We start from the raw sequence: 15,342 nt of genomic DNA, 5'->3' as shown, positions 1-15,342 counted from the left end.
GATGCAACTGGCACAAGTTTGTTTGACGCAACTGGCACAAGTTTGTTTGACGCAACTGGCACAAGTTTGTTTGACGCAACTGGCACAAGTTTGTTTGACGCAACTGGCACAAGTTTGTTCGACGCAACTGGCACAAGTTTGTTTGACGCAACTGGCACAAGTTTGTTTGACGCAACTGGCACAAGTTTGTTTTGACGCAACTGGCACAAGTTTGTTTGACGCAACTGGCACAAGTTTGTTTGACGCAACTGGCACAAGTTTGTTTGACGCAACTGGCACAAGTTTGTTTGACGCAACTGGCACAAGTTTGTTTGACGCAACTGGCACAAGTTTGTTTGACGCAACTGGCACAAGTTTGTTTTGACGCAACTGGCACAAGTTTGTTTGACGCAACTGGCACAAGTTTTTTTGACGCAACTGGCACAAGTTTGTTTTGACGCAACTGGCACAAGTTTGTTTGACGCAACTGGCACAAGTTTGTTTGACGCAACTGGCACAAGTTTGTTTGACGCAACTGGCACACAAGTTTGTTTGTTTGACGCAACTGGCACAAGTTTGTTTGACGCAACTGGCACAAGTTTGTTTGACGCAACTGGCACAAGTTTGTTTGACGCAACTGGCACAAGTTTGTTTGACGCAACTGGCACAAGTTTGTTTGACGCAACTGGCACAAGTTTGTTTTGACGCAACTGGCACAAGTTTGTTTGACGCAACGCAAGTTGGCACAAGTTTGTTTGACGCAACTGGCACAAGTTTGTTTGACGCAACTGGCACAAGTTTGTTTGACGCAACTGGCACAAGTTTGTTTGACGCAACTGGCACAAGTTTGTTTGACGCAACTGGCACAAGTTTGTTTGACGCAACTGGCACAAGTTTGTTTGACGCAACTGGCACAAGTTTGTTTGACGCAACTGGCACAAGTTTGTTTGACGCAACTGGCACAAGTTTGTTTGACGCAACTGGCACAAGTTTGTTTGACGCAACTGGCACAAGTTTGTTTGACGCAACTGGCACAAGTTTGTTTGACGCAACTGGCACAAGTTTGTTTTTTGACGCAACTGGCACAAGTTTGTTTGACGCAACTGGCACAAGTTTGTTTGACGCAACTGGCACAAGTTTGTTTGACGCAACTGGCACAAGTTTGTTTGACGCAACTGGCACAAGTTTGTTTGACGCAACTGGCACAAGTTTGTTTGACGCAACTGGCACAAGTTTGTTTGACAACTGGCACAAGTTTGTTTGACGCAACTGGCACAAGTTTGTTTGACGCAACTGGCACAAGTTTGTTGACGCAACTGGCACAAGTTTGTTTGACGCAACTGGCACAAGTTTGTTTGACGCAACTGGCACAAGTTTTTTGACGCAACTGGCACAAGTTTGTTTGACGCAACTGGCACAAGTTTGTTTGACGCAACTGGCACAAGTTTGTTTTGACGCAACTGGCACAAGTTTGTTTGACGCAACTGGCACAAGTTTGTTTGACGCAACTGGCACAAGTTTGTTTGACGCAACTGGCACAAGTTTGTTTGATGCAACTGGCACAAGTTTGTTTGACGCAACTGGCACAAGTTTGTTTGACGCAACTGGCACAAGTTTGTTTGTTGGCACAAGTTTGCAACTGGCACAAGTTTGTTTGACGCAACTGGCACAAGTTTGTTTGACGCAACTGGCACAAGTTTGTTTGACGCAACTGGCACAAGTTTGTTTGACGCAACTGGCACAAGTTTGTTTGACGCAACTGGCACAAGTTTGTTTGTTTGACGCAACTGGCACAAGTTTGTTTGACGCAACTGGCACAAGTTTGTTTGACGCAACTGGCACAAGTTTGTTTGACGCAACTGGCACAAGTTTGTTTGACGCAACTGGCACAAGTTTGTTTGACGCAACTGGCACAAGTTTGTTTGACGCAACTGGCACAAGTTTGTTTGACGCAACTGGCACAAGTTTGTTTGACGCAACTGGCACAAGTTTGTTTGACGCAACTGGCACAAGTTTGTTTGACGCAACTGGCACAAGTTTGTTTGACGCAACTGGCACAAGTTTGTTTGACGCAACTGGCACAAGTTTTTTTGACGCAACTGGCACAAGTTTGTTTGACGCAACTGGCACAAGTTTGTTTGACGCAACTGGCACAAGTTTGTTTGACGCAACTGGCACAAGTTTTTTTTGACGCAACTGGCACAAGTTTTCTCGACGCAACTGGCACAAGTTTGTTTTGACGCAACTGGCACAAGTTTGTTCGACGCAACTGGCACAAGTTTGTTTGACGCAACTGGCACAAGTTTGTTTGACGCAACTGGCACAAGTTTGTTTGACGCAACTGGCACAAGTTTGTTTGACGCAACTGGCACAAGTTTGTTTGACGCAACTGGCACACAAGTTTGTTTGACGCAACTGGCACAAGTTTGTTTGACGCAACTGGCACAAGTTTGTTTGACGCAACTGGCACAAGTTTGTTTGACGCAACTGGCACAAGTTTGTTTGACGCAACTGGCACAAGTTTGTTTGACGCAACTGGCACAAGTTTGTTTGACGCAACTGGCACAAGTTTGTTTGACGCAACTGGCACAAGTTTGTTTGACGCAACTGGCACAAGTTTGTTTTGACGCAACTGGCACAAGTTTGTTTGACGCAACTGGCACAAGTTTGTTCTGACGCAACTGGCACAAGTTTGTTTGACGCAACTGGCACAAGTTTGTTTTGACGCAACTGGCACAAGTTTTTGTTGACGCAACTGGCACAAGTTTGTTTGACGCAACTGGCACAAGTTTGTTTGACGCAACTGGCACAAGTTTGTTTGACGCAACTGGCACAAGTTTGTTTGACGCAACTGGCACAAGTTTGTTTGACGCAACTGGCACAAGTTTGTTTGACGCAACTGGCACAAGTTTGTTTTGACGCAACTGGCACAAGTTTGTTTGACGCAACTGGCACAAGTTTGTTTGACGCAACTGGCACAAGTTTGTTTGACGCAACTGGCACAAGTTTGTTTGACGCAACTGGCACAAGTTTGTTTGACGCAACTGGCACAAGTTTGTTTGACGCAACTGGCACAAGTTTGTTTGACGCAACTGGCACAAGTTTGTTTGACGCAACTGGCACAAGTTTGTTTGACGCAACTGGCACAAGTTTGTTTGACGCAACTGGCACAAGTTTGTTTGACGCAACTGGCACAAGTTTGTTTGACGCAACTGGCACAAGTTTGTTTGACGCAACTGGCACAAGTTTGTTTGACGCAACTGGCACAAGTTTGTTTGACGCAACTGGCACAAGTTTGTTTGATGCAACTGGCACAAGTTTGTTTGACGCAACTGGCACAAGTTTGTTTGACGCAACTGGCACAAGTTTGTTTGACGCAACTGGCACAAGTTTGTTTGACGCAACTGGCACAAGTTTGTTTGACGCAACTGGCACAAGTTTGTTTGACGCAACTGGCACAAGTTTGTTTTGACGCAACTGGCACAAGTTTGTTTGACGCAACTGGCACAAGTTTGTTTGACGCAACTGGCACAAGTTTGTTTGACGCAACTGGCACAAGTTTGTTTGATGCAACTGGCACAAGTTTGTTTGACGCAACTGGCACAAGTTTGTTTGACGCAACTGGCACAAGTTTGTTTGACGCAACTGGCACAAGTTTGTTTTGACGCAACTGGCACAAGTTTGTTTGACGCAACTGGCACAAGTTTGTTTGACGCAACTGGCACAAGTTTGTTTGACGCAACTGGCACAAGTTTGTTTGACGCAACTGGCACAAGTTTGTTTGACGCAACTGGCACAAGTTTGTTTGACGCAACTGGCACAAGTTTGTTTGACGCAACTGGCACAAGTTTGTTTGACGCAACTGGCACAAGTTTGTTTGCAACTGGCACAAGTTTGTTGACGCAACTGGCACAAGTTTGTTTGACGCAACTGGCACAAGTTTGTTTGACGCAACTGGCACAAGTTTGTTTGACGCAACTGGCACAAGTTTGTTTGACGCAACTGGCACAAGTTTGTTTGACGCAACTGGCACAAGTTTGTTTGACGCAACTGGCACAAGTTTGTTTGACGCAACTGGCACAAGTTTGTTTGACGCAACTGGCACAAGTTTGTTTGACGCAACTGGCACAAGTTTGTTTGACGCAACTGGCACAAGTTTGTTTGACGCAACTGGCACAAGTTTGTTTGACGCAACTGGCACAAGTTTGTTTGACGCAACTGGCACAAGTTTGTTTGACGCAACTGGCACAAGTTTGTTTGACGCAACTGGCACAAGTTTGTTTGACGCAACTGGCACAAGTTTGTTTGACGCAACTGGCACAAGTTTGTTTGACGCAACTGGCACAAGTTTGTTTGACGCAACTGGCACAAGTTTGTTTGACGCAACTGGCACAAGTTTGTTTGACGCAACTGGCACAAGTTTGTTTGACGCAACTGGCACAAGTTTGTTTGACGCAACTGGCACAAGTTTGTTTGACGCAACTGGCACAAGTTTGTTTGACGCAACTGGCACAAGTTTGTTTGACGCAACTGGCACAAGTTTGTTTTGACGCAACTGGCACAAGTTTGTTTGACGCAACTGGCACAAGTTTGTTTGACGCAACTGGCACAAGTTTGTTTGACGCAACTGGCACAAGTTTGTTTGACGCAACTGGCACAAGTTTGTTTGACGCAACTGGCACAAGTTTGTTTGACGCAACTGGCACAAGTTTGTTTGACGCAACTGGCACAAGTTTGTTCGACGCAACTGGCACAAGTTTGTTTGACGCAACTGGCACAAGTTTGTTTGACGCAACTGGCACAAGTTTGTTTGACGCAACTGGCACAAGTTTGTTTGACGCAACTGGCACAAGTTTGTTTGACGCAACTGGCACAAGTTTGTTTGACGCAACTGGCACAAGTTTGTTTGACGCAACTGGCACAAGTTTGTTTGACGCAACTGGCACAAGTTTGTTTGACGCAACTGGCACAAGTTTGTTTGACGCAACTGGCACAAGTTTGTTTGACGCAACTGGCACAAGTTTGTTTGACGCAACTGGCACAAGTTTGTTTGACGCAACTGGCACAAGTTTGTTTGACGCAACTGGCACAAGTTTGTTTTGACGCAACTGGCACAAGTTTGTTTTGACGCAACTGGCACAAGTTTGTTTGACGCAACTGGCACAAGTTTGTTTGACGCAACTGGCACAAGTTTGTTTGACGCAACTGGCACAAGTTTGTTTGACGCAACTGGCACAAGTTTGTTTGACGCAACTGGCACAAGTTTGTTTGACGCAACTGGCACAAGTTTGTTTGACGCAACTGGCACAAGTTTGTTTGACGCAACTGGCACAAGTTTGTTTGACGCAACTGGCACAAGTTTGTTTGACGCAACTGGCACAAGTTTGTTTGACGCAACTGGCACAAGTTTGTTTGACGCAACTGGCACAAGTTTGTTTGACGCAACTGGCACAAGTTTTTGTTTGACGCAACTGGCACAAGTTTGTTTGACGCAACTGGCACAAGTTTGTTTGACGCAACTGGCACAAGTTTGTTTGACGCAACTGGCACAAGTTTGTTTGACGCAACTGGCACAAGTTTGTTTGACGCAACTGGCACAAGTTTGTTTGACGCAACTGGCACAAGTTTTTGTTTGACGCAACTGGCACAAGTTTGTTTGACGCAACTGGCACAAGTTTGTTTGACGCAACTGGCACAAGTTTGTTTGACGCAACTGGCACAAGTTTGTTTGACGCAACTGGCACAAGTTTGTTTGACGCAACTGGCACAAGTTTGTTTGACGCAACTGGCACAAGTTTGTTTGACGCAACTGGCACAAGTTTGTTTGACGCAACTGGCACAAGTTTGTTTGACGCAACTGGCACAAGTTTGTTTGACGCAACTGGCACAAGTTTGTTTGACGCAACTGGCACAAGTTTGTTTGACGCAACTGGCACAAGTTTGTTTGACGCAACTGGCACAAGTTTGTTTGACGCAACTGGCACAAGTTTGTTTTGACGCAACTGGCACAAGTTTGTTTGACGCAACTGGCACAAGTTTGTTTTTTGACGCAACTGGCACAAGTTTGTTTGACGCAACTGGCACAAGTTTTTGTTTGACGCAACTGGCACAAGTTTGTTTGACGCAACTGGCACAAGTTTGTTTGACGCAACTGGCACAAGTTTGTTTTGACGCAACTGGCACAAGTTTGTTTGACGCAACTGGCACAAGTTTGTTGACGCAACTGGCACAAGTTTGTTTGACGCAACTGGCACAAGTTTGTTTGACGCAACTGGCACAAGTTTGTTTGACGCAACTGGCACAAGTTTGTTTGACGCAACTGGCACAAGTTTGTTTGACGCAACTGGCACAAGTTTGTTTGACGCAACTGGCACAAGTTTGTTTGACGCAACTGGCACAAGTTTGTTTGACGCAACTGGCACAAGTTTGTTTGACGCAACTGGCACAAGTTTGTTTGACGCAACTGGCACAAGTTTGTTTGACGCAACTGGCACAAGTTTGTTTGACGCAACTGGCACAAGTTTGTTTGACGCAACTGGCACAAGTTTGTTTGACGCAACTGGCACAAGTTTGTTCTGACGCAACTGGCACAAGTTTGTTGACGCAACTGGCACAAGTTTGTTTGACGCAACTGGCACAAGTTTGTTTGACGCAAACTGGCACAAGTTTGTTTGACGCAACTGGCACAAGTTTGTTTGACGCAACTGGCACAAGTTTGTTGACGCAACTGGCACAAGTTTGTTTGACGCAACTGGCACAAGTTTGTTTGACGCAACTGGCACAAGTTTGTTTGACGCAACTGGCACAAGTTTGTTTGATGCAACTGGCACAAGTTTGTTTGACGCAACTGGCACAAGTTTGTTTGACGCAACTGGCACAAGTTTGTTTGACGCAACTGGCACAAGTTTGTTTGACGCAACTGGCACAAGTTTGTTTGACGCAACTGGCACAAGTTTGTTTGACGCAACTGGCACAAGTTTGTTTGACGCAACTGGCACAAGTTTGTTTGACGCAACTGGCACAAGTTTGTTGACGCAACTGGCACAAGTTTGTTTGACGCAACTGGCACAAGTTTGTTTGACGCAACTGGCACAAGTTTGTTTGACGCAACTGGCACAAGTTTGTTTGACGCAACTGGCACAAGTTTGTTTGACGCAACTGGCACAAGTTTGTTTGACGCAACTGGCACAAGTTTGTTTGACGCAACTGGCACAAGTTTGTTTGACGCAACTGGCACAAGTTTGTTTGACGCAACTGGCACAAGTTTGTTTGACGCAACTGGCACAAGTTTGTTTGACGCAACTGGCACAAGTTTGTTTGACGCAACTGGCACAAGTTTGTTTGACGCAACTGGCACAAGTTTGTTTGACGCAACTGGCACAAGTTTGTTTGACGCAACTGGCACAAGTTTGTTTGACGCAACTGGCACAAGTTTGTTTTGACGCAACTGGCACAAGTTTGTTTGACGCAACTGGCACAAGTTTGTTTTGACGCAACTGGCACAAGTTTGTTTGACGCAACTGGCACAAGTTTGTTTGACGCAACTGGCACAAGTTTGTTTGACGCAACTGGCACAAGTTTGTTTGACGCAACTGGCACAAGTTTGTTTTACGCAACTGGCACAAGTTTGTTTGACGCAACTGGCACAAGTTTGTTCTGACGCAACTGGCACAAGTTTGTTTGACGCAACTGGCACAAGTTTGTTTGACGCAACTGGCACAAGTTTGTTTGACGCAACTGGCACAAGTTTGTTTGACGCAACTGGCACAAGTTTGTTTGACGCAACTGGCACAAGTTTGTTTGACGCAACTGGCACAAGTTTGTTTGACGCAACTGGCACAAGTTTGTTTGACGCAACTGGCACAAGTTTGTTTGACGCAACTGGCACAAGTTTGTTTGACGCAACTGGCACAAGTTTGTTTGACGCAACTGGCACAAGTTTGTTTGACGCAACTGGCACAAGTTTGTTGACGCAACTGGCACAAGTTTGTTTGACGCAACTGGCACAAGTTTGTTTGACGCAACTGGCACAAGTTTGTTTGACGCAACTGGCACAAGTTTGTTTGACGCAACTGGCACAAGTTTGTTTGACGCAACTGGCACAAGTTTGTTTGACGCAACTGGCACAAGTTTGTTTGACGCAACTGGCACAAGTTTGTTTGACGCAACTGGCACAAGTTTGTTTGACGCAACTGGCACAAGTTTTGTTGACGCAACTGGCACAAGTTTGTTTGACGCAACTGGCACAAGTTTGTTTGACGCAACTGGCACAAGTTTGTTTGACGCAACTGGCACAAGTTTGTTTGACGCAACTGGCACAAGTTTGTTTGACGCAACTGGCACAAGTTTGTTTGACGCAACTGGCACAAGTTTGTTTGACGCAACTGGCACAAGTTTGTTTGACGCAACTGGCACAAGTTTGTTTGACGCAACTGGCACAAGTTTGTTTGACGCAACTGGCACAAGTTTGTTTGACGCAACTGGCACAAGTTTGTTTGACGCAACTGGCACAAGTTTGTTTGACGCAACTGGCACAAGTTTGTTTTGACGCAACTGGCACAAGTTTGTTTGACGCAACTGGCACAAGTTTGTTTGACGCAACTGGCACAAGTTTGTTTGACGCAACTGGCACAAGTTTGTTTTGACGCAACTGGCACAAGTTTGTTCGACGCAACTGGCACAAGTTTGTTTGACGCAACTGGCACAAGTTTGTTTGACGCAACTGGCACAAGTTTGTTTGACGCAACTGGCACAAGTTTGTTTGACGCAACTGGCACAAGTTTGTTTGACGCAACTGGCACAAGTTTGTTTGACGCAACTGGCACAAGTTTGTTTGACGCAACTGGCACAAGTTTGTTTGACGCAACTGGCACAAGTTTGTTTGACGCAACTGGCACAAGTTTGTTTGACGCAACTGGCACAAGTTTGTTTGACGCAACTGGCACAAGTTTGTTTGACGCAACTGGCACAAGTTTGTTTGACGCAACTGGCACAAGTTTGTTTGACGCAACTGGCACAAGTTTGTTTGACGCAACTGGCACAAGTTTGTTTGACGCAACTGGCACAAGTTTGTTTGACGCAACTGGCACAAGTTTGTTTGACGCAACTGGCACAAGTTTGTTTGACGCAACTGGCACAAGTTTGTTTGACGCAACTGGCACAAGTTTGTTTGACGCAACTGGCACAAGTTTGTTTGACGCAACTGGCACAAGTTTGTTTGACGCAACTGGCACAAGTTTGTTTGACGCAACTGGCACAAGTTTGTTTGACGCAACTGGCACAAGTTTGTTTGACGCAACTGGCACAAGTTTGTTTGACGCAACTGGCACAAGTTTGTTTGACGCAACTGGCACAAGTTTGTTTGACGCAACTGGCACAAGTTTGTTTGACGCAACTGGCACAAGTTTGTTTTGACGCAACTGGCACAAGTTTGTTTGACGCAACTGGCACAAGTTTGTTTTGACGCAACTGGCACAAGTTTGTTTGACGCAACTGGCACAAGTTTGTTTGACGCAACTGGCACAAGTTTGTTTGACGCAACTGGCACAAGTTTGTTTGACGCAACTGGCACAAGTTTGTTTGACGCAACTGGCACAAGTTTGTTTGACGCAACTGGCACAAGTTTGTTTTGACGCAACTGGCACAAGTTTGTTTGACGCAACTGGCACAAGTTTGTTTGACGCAACTGGCACAAGTTTGTTTGACGCAACTGGCACAAGTTTGTTTGACGCAACTGGCACAAGTTTGTTTGACGCAACTGGCACAAGTTTGTTTGACGCAACTGGCACAAGTTTGTTTGACGCAACTGGCACAAGTTTGTTCGACGCAACTGGCACAAGTTTGTTTTGACGCAACTGGCACAAGTTTGTTCTGACGCAACTGGCACAAGTTTGTTTGACGCAACTGGCACAAGTTTGTTTGACGCAACTGGCACAAGTTTGTTTGACGCAACTGGCACAAGTTTGTTCTGACGCAACTGGCACAAGTTTGTTTGACGCAACTGGCACAAGTTTGTTTGACGCAACTGGCACAAGTTTGTTTGACGCAACTGGCACAAGTTTGTTCTACGCAACTGGCACAAGTTTGTTTGACGCAACTGGCACAAGTTTGTTTGACGCAACTGGCACAAGTTTGTTTGACGCAACTGGCACAAGTTTGTTTCGACGCAACTGGCACAAGTTTGTTTGACGCAACTGGCACAAGTTTGTTTGACGCAACTGGCACAAGTTTGTTTGACGCAACTGGCACAAGTTTGTTTGACGCAACTGGCACAAGTTTGTTCTGACGCAACTGGCACAAGTTTGTTCTGACGCAACTGGCACAAGTTTGTTCTGACGCAACTGGCACAAGTTTGTTTGACGCAACTGGCACAAGTTTGTTTGACGCAACTGGCACAAGTTTGTTTGACGCAACTGGCACAAGTTTGTTTGACGCAACTGGCACAAGTTTGTTTGACGCAACTGGCACAAGTTTGTTTGACGCAACTGGCACAAGTTTGTTTGACGCAACTGGCACAAGTTTGTTTTGACGCAACTGGCACAAGTTTGTTTTGACGCAACTGGCACAAGTTTGTTTGACGCAACTGGCACAAGTTTGTTTGACGCAACTGGCACAAGTTTGTTTGACGCAACTGGCACAAGTTTGTTTGACGCAACTGGCACAAGTTTGTTTGACGCAACTGGCACAAGTTTGTTTGACGCAACTGGCACAAGTTTGTTTGACGCAACTGGCACAAGTTTGTTTGACGCAACTGGCACAAGTTTGTTTGACGCAACTGGCACAAGTTTGTTCGACGCAACTGGCACAAGTTTGTTTTGACGCAACTGGCACAAGTTTGTTTGACGCAACTGGCACAAGTTTGTTTGACGCAACTGGCACAAGTTTGTTTGACGCAACTGGCACAAGTTTGTTTGACGCAACTGGCACAAGTTTGTTTGACGCAACTGGCACAAGTTTGTTTGACGCAACTGGCACAAGTTTGTTTGACGCAACTGGCACAAGTTTGTTTGACGCAACTGGCACAAGTTTGTTTGACGCAACTGGCACAAGTTTGTTTGACGCAACTGGCACAAGTTTGTTTGACGCAACTGGCACAAGTTTGTTTGACGCAACTGGCACAAGTTTGTTTGACGCAACTGGCACAAGTTTGTTTGACGCAACTGGCACAAGTTTGTTTGACGCAACTGGCACAAGTTTGTTCTGACGCAACTGGCACAAGTTTGTTTCTACGCAACTGGCACAAGTTTGTTTGACGCAACTGGCACAAGTTTGTTTGACGCAACTGGCACAAGTTTGTTTTGACGCAACTGGCACAAGTTTGTTTGACGCAACTGGCACAAGTTTGTTTGACGCAACTGGCACAAGTTTGTTTGACGCAACTGGCACAAGTTTGTTTGACGCAACTGGCACAAGTTTGTTTGATGCAACTGGCACAAGTTTGTTTGATGCAACTGGCACAAGTTTGTTTGACGCAACTGGCACAAGTTTGTTTGACGCAACTGGCACAAGTTTGTTTGGCGCAACTGGCACTAGTTTGTTTGACGCAACTGGCACAAGTTTGTTTGTCATAACTGGCACAAGTTTGTTTGACGCAACTGGCACAAGTTTGTTTGACGCAACTGGCACAAGTTTGTTTGACGCAACTGGCATAAGGTTGTTTGACGCAACTGGCACAAGTTTGTTTGACGCAACTGGCACAAGTTTGTTTGACGCAACTGGCACAAGTTTGTTTGACGCAACTGGCACAAGTTTGTTTGACGCAACTGGCACAAGTTTGTTTGACGCAACTGGCACAAGTTTGTTTGACGCAACTGGCACAAGTTTGTTTGACGCAACTGGCACAAGTTTGTTTGACGCAACTGGCACAAGTTTGTTTGACGCAACTGGCACAAGTTTGTTTGACGCAACTGGCCCAAGGTTGTTTGACGCAACTGGCACAAGTTTGTTTGGACGCAACTGGCACAAGTTTGTTTGACGCAACTGGCACAAGTTTGTTCTAGCAACAGGCAAAAGTTTGTTCGATGCAACTGGCACAAGTTTGTTTGGCGCAACTGGCACAAGTTTGGTTTACGCAACTGGCACAAGTTTGTTTGACGCAACTGGCACAAGTTTGTTTGACGCAACTGGCACAAGTTTGTTTGACGCAACTGGCACAAGTTTGTTCTACCCAACTGGCACAAGTTTGTTTGATGCAACTGGCACAAGTTTGTTGTACGCAACTGGCACAAGTTTGTTTGACGCAACTGGCACAAGTTTGTTTGACGCAACTGGCACAAGTTTGTTCGATGCAACTGGCACAAGTTTTTTTGACGCAACTGGCACAAGTTTGTTTGACGCAACTGGCACAAGTTTGTTTGACGCAACTGGAACAAGTTTGTTTGACGCAACTGGCACAAGTTTGTTTGACGCAACTGGCACAAGTTTGTTTGACGCAACTGGCACAAGTTTGTTTGACGCAACTGGCACAAGTTTGTTTGACGCAACTGGCACAAGTTTGTTTGACGCAACTGGCACAAGTTTGTTTGACGCAACTGGCACAAGTTTGTTTGACGCAACTGGCACAAGTTTGTTTGACGCAACTGGCACAAGTTTGTTCGACGCAACTGGCACAAGTTTGTTTGACGCAACTGGCACAAGTTTGTTTGACGCAACTGGCACAAGTTTGTTTGACGCAACTGGCACAAGTTTGTTTGACGCAACTGGCACAAGTTTGTTTGACGCAACTGGCACAAGTTTGTTTGACGCAACTGGCACAAGTTTGTTCTACGCAACTGGCACAAGTTTGTTCGACGCAACTGGCACAAGTTTGTTTGACGCAACTGGCACAAGTTTGTTTGACGCAACTGGCACAAGTTTGTTTGACGCAACTGGCACTAGTTTGTTTGACGCAACTGGCACAAGTTTGTTTGACACAACTGGCACAAGTTTGTTTGACGCAACTGGCACAAGTTTGTTTGACGCAACTGGCACAAGTTTGTTTGACGCAACTGGCACAAGTTTGTTTGACGCAACTGGCACAAGTTTGTTTGACGCAACTGGCACAAGTTTGTTTTGACGCAACTGGCACAAGTTTGTTTGACGCAACTGGCACAAGTTTGTTTGACGCAACTGGCACAAGTTTGTTTGACGCAACTGGCACAAGTTTGTTCGACGCAACTGGCACAAGTTTGTTTGACGCAACTGGCACAAGTTTGTTTGACGCAACTGGCACAAGTTTGTTTGACGCAACTGGCACAAGTTTGTTTGACGCAACTGGCACAAGTTTGTTTGACGCAACTGGCACAAGTTTGTTTGACGCAACTGGCACAAGTTTGTTTGACGCAACTGGCACAAGTTTGTTTGACGCAACTGGCACAAGTTTGTTTGATGCAACTGGCACAAGTTTGTTTGACGCAACTGGCACAAGTTTGTTTGACGCAACTGGCACAAGTTTTTTCGACGCAACTGGCACAAGTTTGTTTGACATAACTGGCACAAGTTTGTTTGACGCAACTGGCACAAGTTTGTTTGACGCAACTGGCACAAGTTTGTTTGACGCAACTGGCACAAGTTTGTTTGACGCAACTGGCACAAGTTTGTTTGACGCAACTGGCACAAGTTTGTTTGACGCAACTGGCACAAGTTTGTTCTGACGCAACTGGCACAAGTTTGTTCGACGCAACTGGCACAAGTTTGTTTGACGCAACTGGCACAAGTTTGTTTGATGCAACTGGCACAAGTTTGTTCTACGCAACTGGCACAAGTTTGTTGTACATAACTGGCACAAGTTTGTTTGACGCAACTGGCACAAGTTTGTTCTACGCAACTGGCACAAGTTTGTTCTACGCATCTGGCACAAGTTTGTTCTATGCAACTGGCACAAGTTTGTTCTACGCAACTGGCACAAATTTGTTTGACGCAACTGGCACAAGTTTGTTCTACCCAACTGGCACAAGTTTGTTTGACGCAACTGGCACAAGTTTGTTCTACGCAACTGGCACAAGTTTGGACACAACTGGCACAAGTTTGTTCGACGCAACTGGCACAAGTTTGTTCGACGCAACTGGCACAAGTTTGTTCGACGCAACTGGCACAAGTTTGTTCGACGCAACTGGCACAAGTTTGTTCGATGCAACTGGCACAAGTTTGTTTAACGCAACTGGCACAAGTTTGTTCGACCCAACTGGCACAAGTTTGTTTGACGCAACTGGCACAAGTTTGTTTTTCAACTGGCACAAGTTTGTTCTACGCAACTGGCACAAGTTTTTTACGCAACTGGCACAAGTTTGTTCTATTTAACTGGCAACAAGTTTGTTTGATGCAACTGGCACAAGTTTGTTCTACGCAACTGGCGCACAAGTTTGTTCGCGCACAACTGGCACAAGTTTGTTCGATGTAACTGGCACAAGTTTGTTTGACGCAACTGGCACAAGTTTGTTTGACGCAACTGGCACAAGTTTGTTGATGCAACTGGCACAAGTTTGTTCTGATGCAACTGGCACAAGTTTGTTTGACGCAACTGGCACAAGTTTGTTTGACGCAACTGGCACAAGTTTGTTCGACATAACTGACACAAGCTTTGTTCGACGCAACTGGCACAAAGCTTTGTCTGACGCAACTGGCACAAGTTTGTTTGATGCAACTGGCACAAGTTTATTGACCAACTGGCACAAGTTTGTTCGACCCAACTGGCATAAGTTTGTTTGACGCAACTGGCACAAGTTTGTTTGACGCAACTGGCACAAGTTTGTTTGACGCAACTGGCACAAGTTTGTTCTACGCAACTGGCACAAGTTTGTTCTACGCAACTGGCATAAGTTTGTTTGACGCAACTGGCACAAGTTTGTTTGACGCAACTGGCACAAGTTTGTTCTACGCAACTGGCACAAGTTTGTTCGACGCAACTGGCACAAGTTTGTTCGGCCAGCTGGTACAAGTTTGTTTGACGCAACTGGCACAAGTTTGTTTGATAAACTGGCACAAGTTTGTTCTACGCAACTGGCACAAGTTTGTTCGACGCAACTGGCATAAGTTTGTTTGACGCAACTGGCACAAGTTTGTTCGACGCAACTGGCACAAGTTTGTTGACACAACTGGCACAAGTTTGTTTTCCAGTTTATAGCAACCAAAGTTTGTTTGACGCAACTGGCACCAAATTTTGTTTTCTCGACGCAACTGGCACAAGTTTGTTTGATGCAACTGGCACAAAGTTTGTTTTACGTAACTGGCACAAGTTTGTTCTACGCAACTGGCACAATTTTGTTTGATGCAACTGGCACAAGTTTGTTTCCGCACAACTGGCACAAGTTTTTCGACGCAACTGCTGGCACAAGTTTGTTTACGCAACTGGCACAAGTTTGTTCTATGCAACTGGCATTAGTTTGT

The sequence above is a fragment of the Macrobrachium rosenbergii genome, unplaced genomic scaffold (genome assembly GCF_040412425.1).
Source record: "Macrobrachium rosenbergii isolate ZJJX-2024 unplaced genomic scaffold, ASM4041242v1 13917, whole genome shotgun sequence".
Classification (NCBI taxonomy): domain Eukaryota; kingdom Metazoa; phylum Arthropoda; class Malacostraca; order Decapoda; family Palaemonidae; genus Macrobrachium; species Macrobrachium rosenbergii.
This window is presented reverse-complemented; position numbering follows the sequence as displayed.